The 10,835-nt window shown below is 48.7% G+C and overlaps 1 protein-coding gene across 1 annotated transcript in view; it reads left to right on the forward strand.

Annotated features, from left to right (window-relative positions):
• LOC123752313 (uncharacterized) overlaps window positions 1–2,341 on the forward strand; it is a 125,043-nt gene extending 122,702 nt beyond the window's left edge. Inside the window, exon 8 of the mRNA XM_069313620.1 lies at window positions 2,234–2,341. The gene's annotated coding sequence lies outside the window, so the exon portion shown is untranslated. The remainder of the gene's footprint in view (window positions 1–2,233) is intronic.
• Window positions 2,342–10,835: the final 8,494 nt, after the last annotated feature.

Raw genomic sequence — 10,835 nt, forward strand, 5'->3', positions numbered from 1 at the left:
TCAAAACTTAATATAATATAATTCACCGTCACCAATAAATAAGATATAAAGGATTACACGGGGGGGGGGGGGGTATAAACACTATAATACACGATGTAGTCTTCCTCTGAAGACCCTGGACGTTCACGGTGCCAAGCTCTTGGTGCTCTCGTGGCCTCACGACGAATCCTTCGAGAATCTTGAGTCTACCCCGGCCACAGGCCAGCCAAAACACAGTTCCACTGGGGGCACCGTCGTGGAGGCCGTCAACCACAAGTCCAGCAAATAGCTGGCAGGTTCCAAATCAGCGACGCTGGTTAGGCCACTCCACGAGCGATACTAGGGTCGCGCCCTAGGCAGGAGCCTCGTGTGATACCACAGATCACTCTCCTTTCCACAATACCCCAGTGGTTAAGCGTCTCCACCAGTCAGACCCGGGTATGACAATCCTTCAACTGCCGCTTCACAGGCAGGGTAACACCACAGTGTTCATCCTGGGGGGCGACTCACAGCTGCTGCAGCAAAACACTTGGTGACGAGACGGCTGCCTTGGGTAGACTGACTCAACTTCCATTACAGCAGTCCCAGGTCGACTCTGTAATCAGACACGTCATCAGTAACAGGGACACACTAAAGCACCTCACTTACAGGCTTAGACACAAACGCCCACCTATCCACTCCATAGATGGCGTTGTCGTCTGAGCACCACCTCACCAGAGGTCAGCAGCGGCGGTGTTGTGAGCTGAACAGGACTGGAAACTGGCCTTCGTGGCCAGTACACCTCGTCCTCACCAGGTGTCGTCGTCCATTTGGAGGGGGTTTCGGGAGCTGGCCCACAGATGGCGTGGTCGTCACTGCTCCAGGCTCGGACAGCTGGATTCGGGTCCGTAACACACTGGCTTTCTCTCTCTTCAGGACCGCCGTGATCGCTACTGTCTTCGCTATCATGCGCGGTCCTTCCAACATCCTTCCTCTCGCCTCTGTCGTGCATAGACTTTTCCTCCTCCTGTGGTTCCTGTTCCTCTTCATTGTCTCCAACTTTCTGTCCTGGTTATCTCACTTACAGGATTCTCTTTCTGTTCATATTTCTAATGTTTCTCCTCGTATTGTTCCTTCCTTACCTCCGTGGAGAGTCCCCCTTCCCAAGTTTTGTACGTCCTTGACTTGTATTACTAAAGCCTTTACCCCTCCTACAATTCTGAAAAGCCTCTTCCTTGAGCACTTTTCTTCGCACTCCCGCTCTATTTCCATCTTCACTGATGGGTCTAAGTCTGTGGACGGTGTGGGCTAATCTGTTGTTTTTCCTGACCGTACTTATATGTGTCGCCTCTCTTTGGAGGCTAGCGTCTTTACGGCAGAACTTTATGCTATTCTCTATGCTCTTCGTCTCTTGCTTTCTCATTCTCATTCCTCCTTTGTGATTGTAGTTGATTCTCGTAGTGCCCTCATGGCTCTAGGGTCCTTTAATCCTGTCCATCCGGTGGTCATCGAGATTCAACATTGGCTGTTTCTTATTTCTAGTAAATTTAAATCAGTAGAGTTTTGCTGGGTTCACAGGCATGTTGGTGTTTCTTTCAATGAGCGTGCGGATGCTGCCGCTAAGGAAGCTATCCGTTCTTGTCCCATCTGCCGTAAAGGTATTCCTTACTCCGACTTTTATCCTGTTACTCATTCTTCCATTCTTGCCCGTTGGCAGGGTTGTTGGTCCTCTGTGGTTGGTATCAAGCAGCGTACTCTCAATCGTAGTGTGTCCCCGTGGCCTTCCTCCTACCACCGTAACCGGCGGTGGAAAACTGCTTTGGCACCGCTGCGGGTTGGTCATACCCACTTAACCCACGGTCACTTAATGGAGCGCCGCCCTGCTCCTTATTGTCCGAATTGCGTTGTCCCTCTTACAGTTGTGCATATCCTTGTTGAATGTCCTGGCTTCCAGGACGAGCATGTGTCTTGCTTTCCGACCGTCCCTCGCGGTCACTTGTCCCTCGATAGAATTCTAGGCGAATCGGATACTTTTGATATCGTTCGCCTTATGCGTTTTTGTTCTCGAATTGGCATTCTTAGTGATATTTAGCGCCCTCTGATTAATTTCGCACTTTGATGGTGCTACATAGCCTTCCCGGTTTGGTGCCTTCTTTTGATAATTACCTTACCCTGTACTTATACTGACAAATAATTTCTCGTAAATAATACCTTTAATAATATTATGGTGGATATTTGTACAAAATATAAATACATTGCAAACTTCTTACTGTAGGTGAGGTGTGGGTGGCGCTGCTGGTTAGTATGGTTATGTGGGGCGTGACCCTGTGGCTGATGGAGAGGGCGTGGCAATGGGTGGCTGGAGGGCGTCAGGTGGCGCTCAACACAACCTTCCTATACGCCTGGGGTGCACTCCTGCAGAACCTGCCCTCTGAACCGTCCGTCAACTTCTCCAGCAGGGTAGGGGGGGGGGGCTGTTGATGAATCATAGTTTTGCTTTTACAACTGTTCTATTGAACCAAAAATAAGCAATAATCTTTTAAAGAACCTCATCGAGTATGCAACCATACACAGCCGAGCACATATATTGACATTGTATAAATGTTATTATTACTGAAACAAACACGAGAGTGCTTAAGAATTTAAAATTTCATTTTCTCATGTTATTCATCCTCAAAATTGCGTACACACACACACACACACACACACACACACACACACACACACACACACACACACACACACACACACACACACACACACACACACACACACACACACACACAGTCGAGTCGTAAGGGAGGGAGGGTGCCGAGTCGCCGTTGGCCGCGCTCGTTAATAAGGCTTCATATCTCGGGACATCAGAGGGATACACGGAAAATTCGGTGTTCAGTGATAATACAAAGTGCAACACACCACTTTGAAACTAGAAAACTTATGGATAGTGTCCGATAGTGCATATTAGACAAGATCAGGGGTACAACATCTGTGCCAGGAAAAGCACGTGGGCCACTGATGGTCAGAGTGTACACAACTAGATGTGATAGTGAAGATCATAACAAATAGTGAATAGGATAGTGAAGAAGTGATTCTAAACGTGTGGCATTGAACTATATCGGTACTAAGAGGATTAAGGAACAGAATACTGGAGATATATAGTGACAAGTTGGAGGGACCTACGCCTGGCAGCGGCGTGGATGGAGACAGCAGGCCTACCCACCAATGTCAACAGTACTTAACACCTGTTTGTGCTACGGGTTTTGAAATTGGCGGTAAGGTAAAGCCTCTCACAAAGTCAGTCAGTCAATTGGTGTACAGTGTTATTGCTTTTTAATAGTTAGTCTTGGATATAAGGTAACAAACTGAAACGAATATCAAGGGAAATGGGAGGCTCATGTGGGAACTAGTTTCTGACACAAAAGTGTGAAAAACACTCCGCTCTACCTACACGGAGACAACTCACTAACCCCCACCCCCTCCCAACAGAGCAGAGACTGTAAACACGCTGCCTCCCGACCATATGCATGTAACAGTCCCTCTATAATCCCCCCATACACCCTCGCCATCCCCACACACCCTCGCTATCCCCTCCCTCTCTCCCACCTCCTCCCCCCCTTCAATACACACTCAAACACACCTACCTCCCTCTCTCTGTCTCTCTCTCTCTCTCTCTCTCTCTCTCTCTCTCTCTCTCTCTCTCTCTCTCTCTCTCTCTCTCTCTCTCTCTCTCTCTCTCTCTCTCTCTCTCTCTCTCTCCCCTCTCCCTCTCCCTCTCCCTCTCCCTCTCTCTCTCTCTCTCTCTCTCTCTCTCTCTCTCTCTCTCTCTCTCTCTCTCTCTCTCTCTCCTCTCTCTCTCTCTCTCTCTCTCTCTCTCTCTCTCTCTCTCCTCTCTCTCTCCCCTCTCCCTCTCCCTCTCCTCTCCCTCTCTCTCTCTCTCTCTCTCCCTCTCTCTCCCTCTCTCTCCCTCTCTCTCCCCCCCTCCCTCTCTCTCTCTCTCTCTCTCTCTCTCTCTCTCTCTCTCTCTCTCTCTCTCTCTCTCTCTCTCTCTCTCTCTCTCTCTCTCTCTCTCTCTCTCTCTCTCTCTCTCTCTCTCTCTCCCTCTCTCTCTCTCTATCGGGCAAAACATGGATGGGACACGAACTCGGGCTTCCACACGCAGGATGTCAATCGCGGCTGGAACAATTTCAGAGGAAGGGGTGGAACAGGAAGCCGGGATGAAGGGAGTATTCCAGCAAATGTGGGAGGAATTCAGTGAAGAACTGAGGTTAATGAGGGAGACAGTTGCCAACCTGCAGGATGAACTAAGGGAAGCAAAGGAGGAGATAAGAAGCCTGAAGGAGACTTCTCCACAATACCAGACACAAACCGTGCCTCAGGGAGACAGGAATGCTACTGTGGAGGGGACCTCCACACCTCAGCTCTCATTTGCTGAAATACTTAAAACGAGCCCTGAAGCTAGGTCTGCCGTTAAGGAAGTTGCCATGGAAGTGGCTTCCTCTCAGGAAGCGGCTAGATGTACCAGCCGGCTGATAGAGAGAAATAGAGCAGTAGTAGTAGCAGGCATTAAGGAGCAAACAGGGACCAGACCAAAGGAGCGGAGAGACAAGGACAAAAACATGATTAAAGAGATCCTTAAAGAGGTAAGGATGGAGGGAGCTGAGCGAAATGTCGAAAAGGTTTTCAGGCTTGGAAAGTACAACAAGGACAGAGACCGAATGATAAAGGTGGTTTTCATGAGCGAAATCGCGAAAGATGAATTATTAGAAAGGAAGTGCTGTCTAGCAAGTGGAGAGAAGTTCAAAAGAGTATTCTTGCAGAGGGATATGACAAGGGAAGAGAGAATGCAAGCAGCAGACGCGAGGAAGGAGCGCAGGGAGAGAGAAAGGAATCAGGGAGCCACACCCCCGATCCCTACAATCCCAGAGGGAAACGGGGAACCCTCCTCAAACAGTGCATTAGCCACAGGGAGTGCGGCACCACTCCCTCATTCCACCCAACAGACACCCTACCTCCCCCAACCCCTGTCAGCCCCCCACTAAGTACCCACCTAAGGCACCCCTCTCCTCCCACTCACCCCCCTCCTCCCACTCCCCCCTCCCCCCAGGACCTCCCTTCTCCCCCATCCCCCAAGCCCTCCCTTCTCCCACATGCCCTTCCTGTCCCTCCCACCCACAAGCCCTCCATTCTCCCCCACCCCCCTAAGCTCCCCACTCTCCCCCACCCCACCTAAGCCTTCCCCTCTCCACCACTCCCCAAAACCCTCCCCTCTTCCTCAACCACCTCAGCCTTCCCTTTCCCCCCACGCCCCCCAAGCCCTCCCCACTTTATTGCCCCCCCAAAACCCACCCCCCCAACCCTCCCCCCCTCACCCACTCCCCCTACCCTCCCCCTCCCCCCTCACCCACTCCCCCTACCCTCCCCCTCCCCCCCCTCACCCACTCCCCCTACCCTCCCCCTCCCCCCCTCACCCACTCCCCCTACCCTCCCCCTCCCCCCCTCACCCACTCCCCCTACCCTCCCCCTCCCCCCCTCACCCACTCCCCCTACCCTCCCCCTCCCCCCCCTCACCCACTCCCCCTACCCTCCCCCTCCCCCCCTCACCCACTCCCCCTACCCTCCCCCTCCCCCCTACCCCCCCAAGCCCTTCCTCCTCCACCAGTCTCCCCATACCAGATCCTCCCAGCTCCCGCTCACCCAAGACCCCACAGGTCCTCCCCAGAGAAGAAGCAGAAGAGAGTTAGTTTCAGGGCAATGTACTCGAACATAGATGGGATCACAAGCAAGGCAAGTGAACTAAGGGAAAGAGCACAAGAAGTGAACCCAGATGTAATTGGACTCACTGAAACAAAACTCTCTGGAATCATAACGAATGCCGTGTTTCCCCAGGAGTACACAATAATAAGGAAAGAGAGGGAAGGTAGGGGAGGAGGAGGAGTGGCCCTACTCATGAGAAAGGAATGGAGTTTTAAGGAGAGGGCTATCCCGGGCTGTGAGGGTTTCAGAGACTACATAGCAGGCACCATGACAATGGGAGGACCAAGGATAGTAGTAGCAGTAATATATAATCCTCCACCAAATGACAAAAGACCCAGTCAAGAGTACGAAAGCAACAACATGGCAGTTAACACTATAATTGAGAGGGCAGCCTCTTCTGCCTGTAGAAATAGATCCCACCTGCTCATCATGGGGGACTTCAATCACGGCAGGATTGATTGGGAGAACAAGGAACCGCATGGAGGCGAGGATACGTGGAGAGCCAAACTACTGGAGGTGGCGACTAGAAACTTCTTAACCCAGCATGTCAGTGAACCCACAAGGATGAGAGGAAACGACGAACCAGCGAGACTCAACCTGGTTTTCACCCTGAACGACTCTGACATAAGAGAAATCAGTTTTGAGGACCCAGTAGGAATGAGCGACCACAGTGTATTGGTGTTTGAGTACCTGATTGAAGAAGGGTTATTGAACTCGAGAAGGGATACCGAAACCAAAAGGTTAGCATACCGAAAGGGAAACTATGAGGAGATAAGAAAATGCCTAGCAGATATAGCATGGGAAACAGAGCTCAGGGAAAAGACGGCCCAAGATATGATGGAATACATCACGCAAAAATGCAAGGATGCAGCAAACAAGTTTGTCCCAGTCCAAAAGGAAAACAGTGAAATGAAGATGAGAAACCCATGGTTTAATCAGAAGTGTAGGCTAGCTAAGCAGCAAAGTAAAAGGGCATGGAGAAACTATAGGAATAACAGGACACTGGAGAGCAGAGAAAGATACCAGAATGCCAGGAATGAATATGTTAGGATGAGAAGAGAGGCAGAAAGACAATACGAAAATGACATCGCAAGCAAGGCAAAGACTCAGCCTAAATTGCTGCATAGCCACATCAGGAGAAAAACAACAGTAAAGGAACAGGTTATGAAATTAAGGTTAGGGGCAGAAGGATTCACTACAAACGACAAGGAAGTGTGTGAGGAACTGAATAAGAAATTCCAGGAGGTCTTCACCTTGGAGCAAGGAGAAATCCCAGAGATAAGAGAAGGAATAGCTAACCAGGAACCACTGGAAGAGTTTGAGATTACCAGCGGGGAAGTAAGGAAGTGTTTACTAGAATTGGATGTGACAAAGGCTATAGGTCCAGATGGAATCTCCCCTTGGATACTAAAGGAAGGAGCAGAAGAACTGTGCCTCCCGCTCTCCATGGTGTATAACAAATCACTGGCAACAGGGGAACTGCCAGAAATTTGGAAAGCAGCTAACGTAGTCCCAATATACAAGAAAGGGGATAGACAGGAGGCACTGAATTACAGACCAGTGTCCCTAATCTGCATACCATGCAAGTTGATGGAGAAGATTGTGCGAAGAAAGCTAGTGGAACATCTGGAGCGAAAGAACTTTGTAACACAGCATCAACATGGATTCAGGGATGGCAGGTCCTGCCTCACAGGGTTACTTGAATTCTACGACCAGGCAACAAAAATAAGGCAAGAAAGAGAAGGGTGGGCAGACTGCATATTTTTGGATTGTCAGAAAGCCTTTGACACAGTGCCACACAAGAGGCTAGTGAAAAAACTGGAGATGCAGGCTGGAGTGAAAGGGAAGGTACTCCGTTGGATACAGGAGTACCTAAGTAACAGGAGACAACGAGTCAGTGTGGGTGAGGTCTCAGATTGGCGAGACGTTACGAGTGGAGTACCGCAGGGGTCAGTCCTTGGACCTATACTGTTTCTGATATATGTAAATGATCTTCCAGAGGGTATAGAATCGTTTCTCTCAATGTTTGCCGATGATGCAAAAATTATGAGGAGGATTGAAACTGAGGACGATAGTAGGAGGCTACAAGATGACCTAGACAGACTGAGTGAATGGTCCAACAAATGGCTGTTGAAGTTCAACCCGAGTAAATGCAAAGTAATGAAACTAGGTGGTGGAAATAGGAGGCCAAACACAGGATACAGAATAGGAGATGAAGTACTTAATGAAACGAACAGAGAGAAAGATCTAGGAGTTGATATCACACCAAACCTGTCTCCTGAAGCCCACATAAAAAGAATAACGTCTGCGGCATATGCGAGGCTGGCTAACATCAGAACAGCGTTCAGGAACCTGTGTAAGGAATCATTCAGAATCTTGTACACCACATATGTAAGACCAATCCTGGAGTATGCGGCCCCAGCATGGAGCCCGTACCTTGTCAAGCACAAGACGAAGCTGGAAAAAGTCCAAAGGTATGCCACTAGACTAGTCCCAGAACTAAGAGGCATGAGTTACGAGGAAAGGCTGCGGGAAATGCACCTTACGACACTGGAAGACAGAAGAGTAAGGGGAGACATGATCACAACCTACAAAATCCTCAGAGGAATCGACCGGGTAAACAAGGATAAACTATTCAACACTGGTGGGACGCGAACAAGGGGACACAGGTGGAAACTGAGTACTCACATGAGCCACAGAGACGTTAGAAGGAACTTTTTTAGTGTCAGAGTAGTTAACGGATGGAATGCATTAGGCAGTGATGTGGTGGAGGCTGACTCCATACACAGTTTTAAATGTAGATATGATAGAGCCCAGTAGGCTCAGGAATCTGTACACCAGTTGATTGACAGTTGAGAGGCGGGACCAAAGAGCCAAAGCTCAACCCCCGCAAGCACAAATAGGTGAGTACAAATAGGTGAGTACACACACACACACACACACACACACACACACACACACATATATAACTGGTAGGGCACTCCAGTGGATAAAGGAGTACCTAAACAATAGGAAGCAGAGAGTTAAAGTGAGGGGTGAGACCTCAGACTGGCGTGAAGTCACCAGTGGAGTCCCACAGGGCTCTGTACTTGGACCTATCCTGTTTCTGATATACGTAAATGATCTCCCAGAGGGTATAGACTCATTCCTCTCAATGTTTGCTGACGACGCCAAAATTATGAGAAGGATTAAGACAGAGGAGGACAGCTTGAGGCTTCACCAAGACCTGGACAAGCTGCAGGAATGGTCGAACAAATGGCTGTTAGAGTTTAATCCAAGCAAATGTAATGTAATGAAGATAGGGGTAGGAAGCAGGAGACCAGATACAAGGTATCACTTGGGAGATGAAATACTTCAAGAGTCCGAGGGAGAGAAAGACCTGGGGGTTAATATCACGCCTGACCTGTCCCCTGATGCTCATATCAAGAGGAGAACAGCAGCAGCATATGCCAGGTTGGTAACATAAGAACGGCCTTTAGAAACTTGTGTAAGGAATCTTTCAGAACATTATATACCACATATGTCAGACCAATCCTGGAGTATGCGGCACCAGCATGGAGTCCATATCTAGTCAAGCATAAGACTAAAATGGAAAAGGTTCAAAGGTTTGCCACCAGACTAGTACCCGAGATGAGTGGTATGAGCTACGAGGAAAGACTACGGGAATTAAACCTCACTTCGTTGGAAGACAGAAGAGTTAGGGGGGACATGATCACCACATTCAAGATCCTCAAGGGAATTGACAGGGTTGATAAAGACAGGCTGTTTAACACAAGGGGCACACGCACTAGGGGACACAGGTGGAAACTGAGTGCCCAAATGAACCACAGAGATATTAGAAAAAACTTTTTTAGTGTCAGAGTGGTTGACAAATGGAATGCATTAGGAAGTGATGTGGTGGAGGCTGACTCCATACACAGTTTCAAGTGTAGATATGATAGAGCCCAATAGGCTCAGGAACCTGTACACCTGTTGATTGACAGTTGAGAGGCGGGACCAAAGAGCCAGAGCTCAACCCCCGCAAGCACAACTAGGTGAGTACAACTAGGTGAGTACACACAAACACACACACACACACACACACACACACACGCGCACACACACACACACACACACACACACACACACATACACACACACACACACACACACACACACACACACACACACACACACACACACACACACACACAAGATCCTTCAAGACCTCCCAGAGAAAGGCTGAACTCTGGTACCAAAGTTTCCAAGAGGAGGCTCAAGGTTAGGTACACCAATGTTGATGAGATCACTAATAAAGCAGAATAGGTAAAGCAAAGAGTTAGTGAGGCAGATCCTGATATAGTCGCCATAGTAAAAGTAAAATAAATGGCATGATCTTGGGTGCAATCTTTCCAGAAGGGTACCAGGTGATAAGAAAAGAAAGAACACAGAGAGTGGGAGGGGGAGTGGCACTCCTAATAAAGCGGAAATGAAAGTTTGAAGACCTTGAAAATCGAGGTACCAATGAGAGCACAAGCTCCATACATGGAACTCGCATAGCAGATAGGAGGAAGATTGTGATCTTGCTAATCTACAATTCCCCACCAAACAGTAGAAGACCCATACAGGAGTATGATGACAACAACAAGGCATGTATAAATGAACTGCAGAAGGCAGCAACATTAGCTCACAGAATGAAAGCGAAACTGCTGGTCATGGGGGACCTAAATCATGGAGAGGTAAATTGGGAATCAAGGAATTCCCATGTCGGGGAAGAAACGTGGGAGCAAAGTTAGTAGATGTTGTAGACAGGAATTGCCTAGCACAACATGTGAAAGAAGACATAAGGGAAAGAGGAGGGAATACACCGAGTCTATTAGACATGATTTTCACCCAGAACGTAGAGGACATTGAGAATTTGGAAAATGAAATACCTCTAGGGGCCAGTGACCATTGACTACATGATGGAACAAGTTATATGTAATATAACTTGTGACCAAGGGACAAGAAGTCTAGGAAAGGAGAATTGACTACAGGAAAGGGGACTACATGAGGATAAGAGACTATCTGGGAGGAGTGCATTGGGAGCAGGAACATAGAGAAAAAAACAGTCCAAGATATGATGGACCTAGTCACACGGAAAT

Source organism: Procambarus clarkii, chromosome 76 (assembly GCF_040958095.1).
Source record: "Procambarus clarkii isolate CNS0578487 chromosome 76, FALCON_Pclarkii_2.0, whole genome shotgun sequence".
NCBI lineage: Eukaryota > Metazoa > Arthropoda > Malacostraca > Decapoda > Cambaridae > Procambarus > Procambarus clarkii.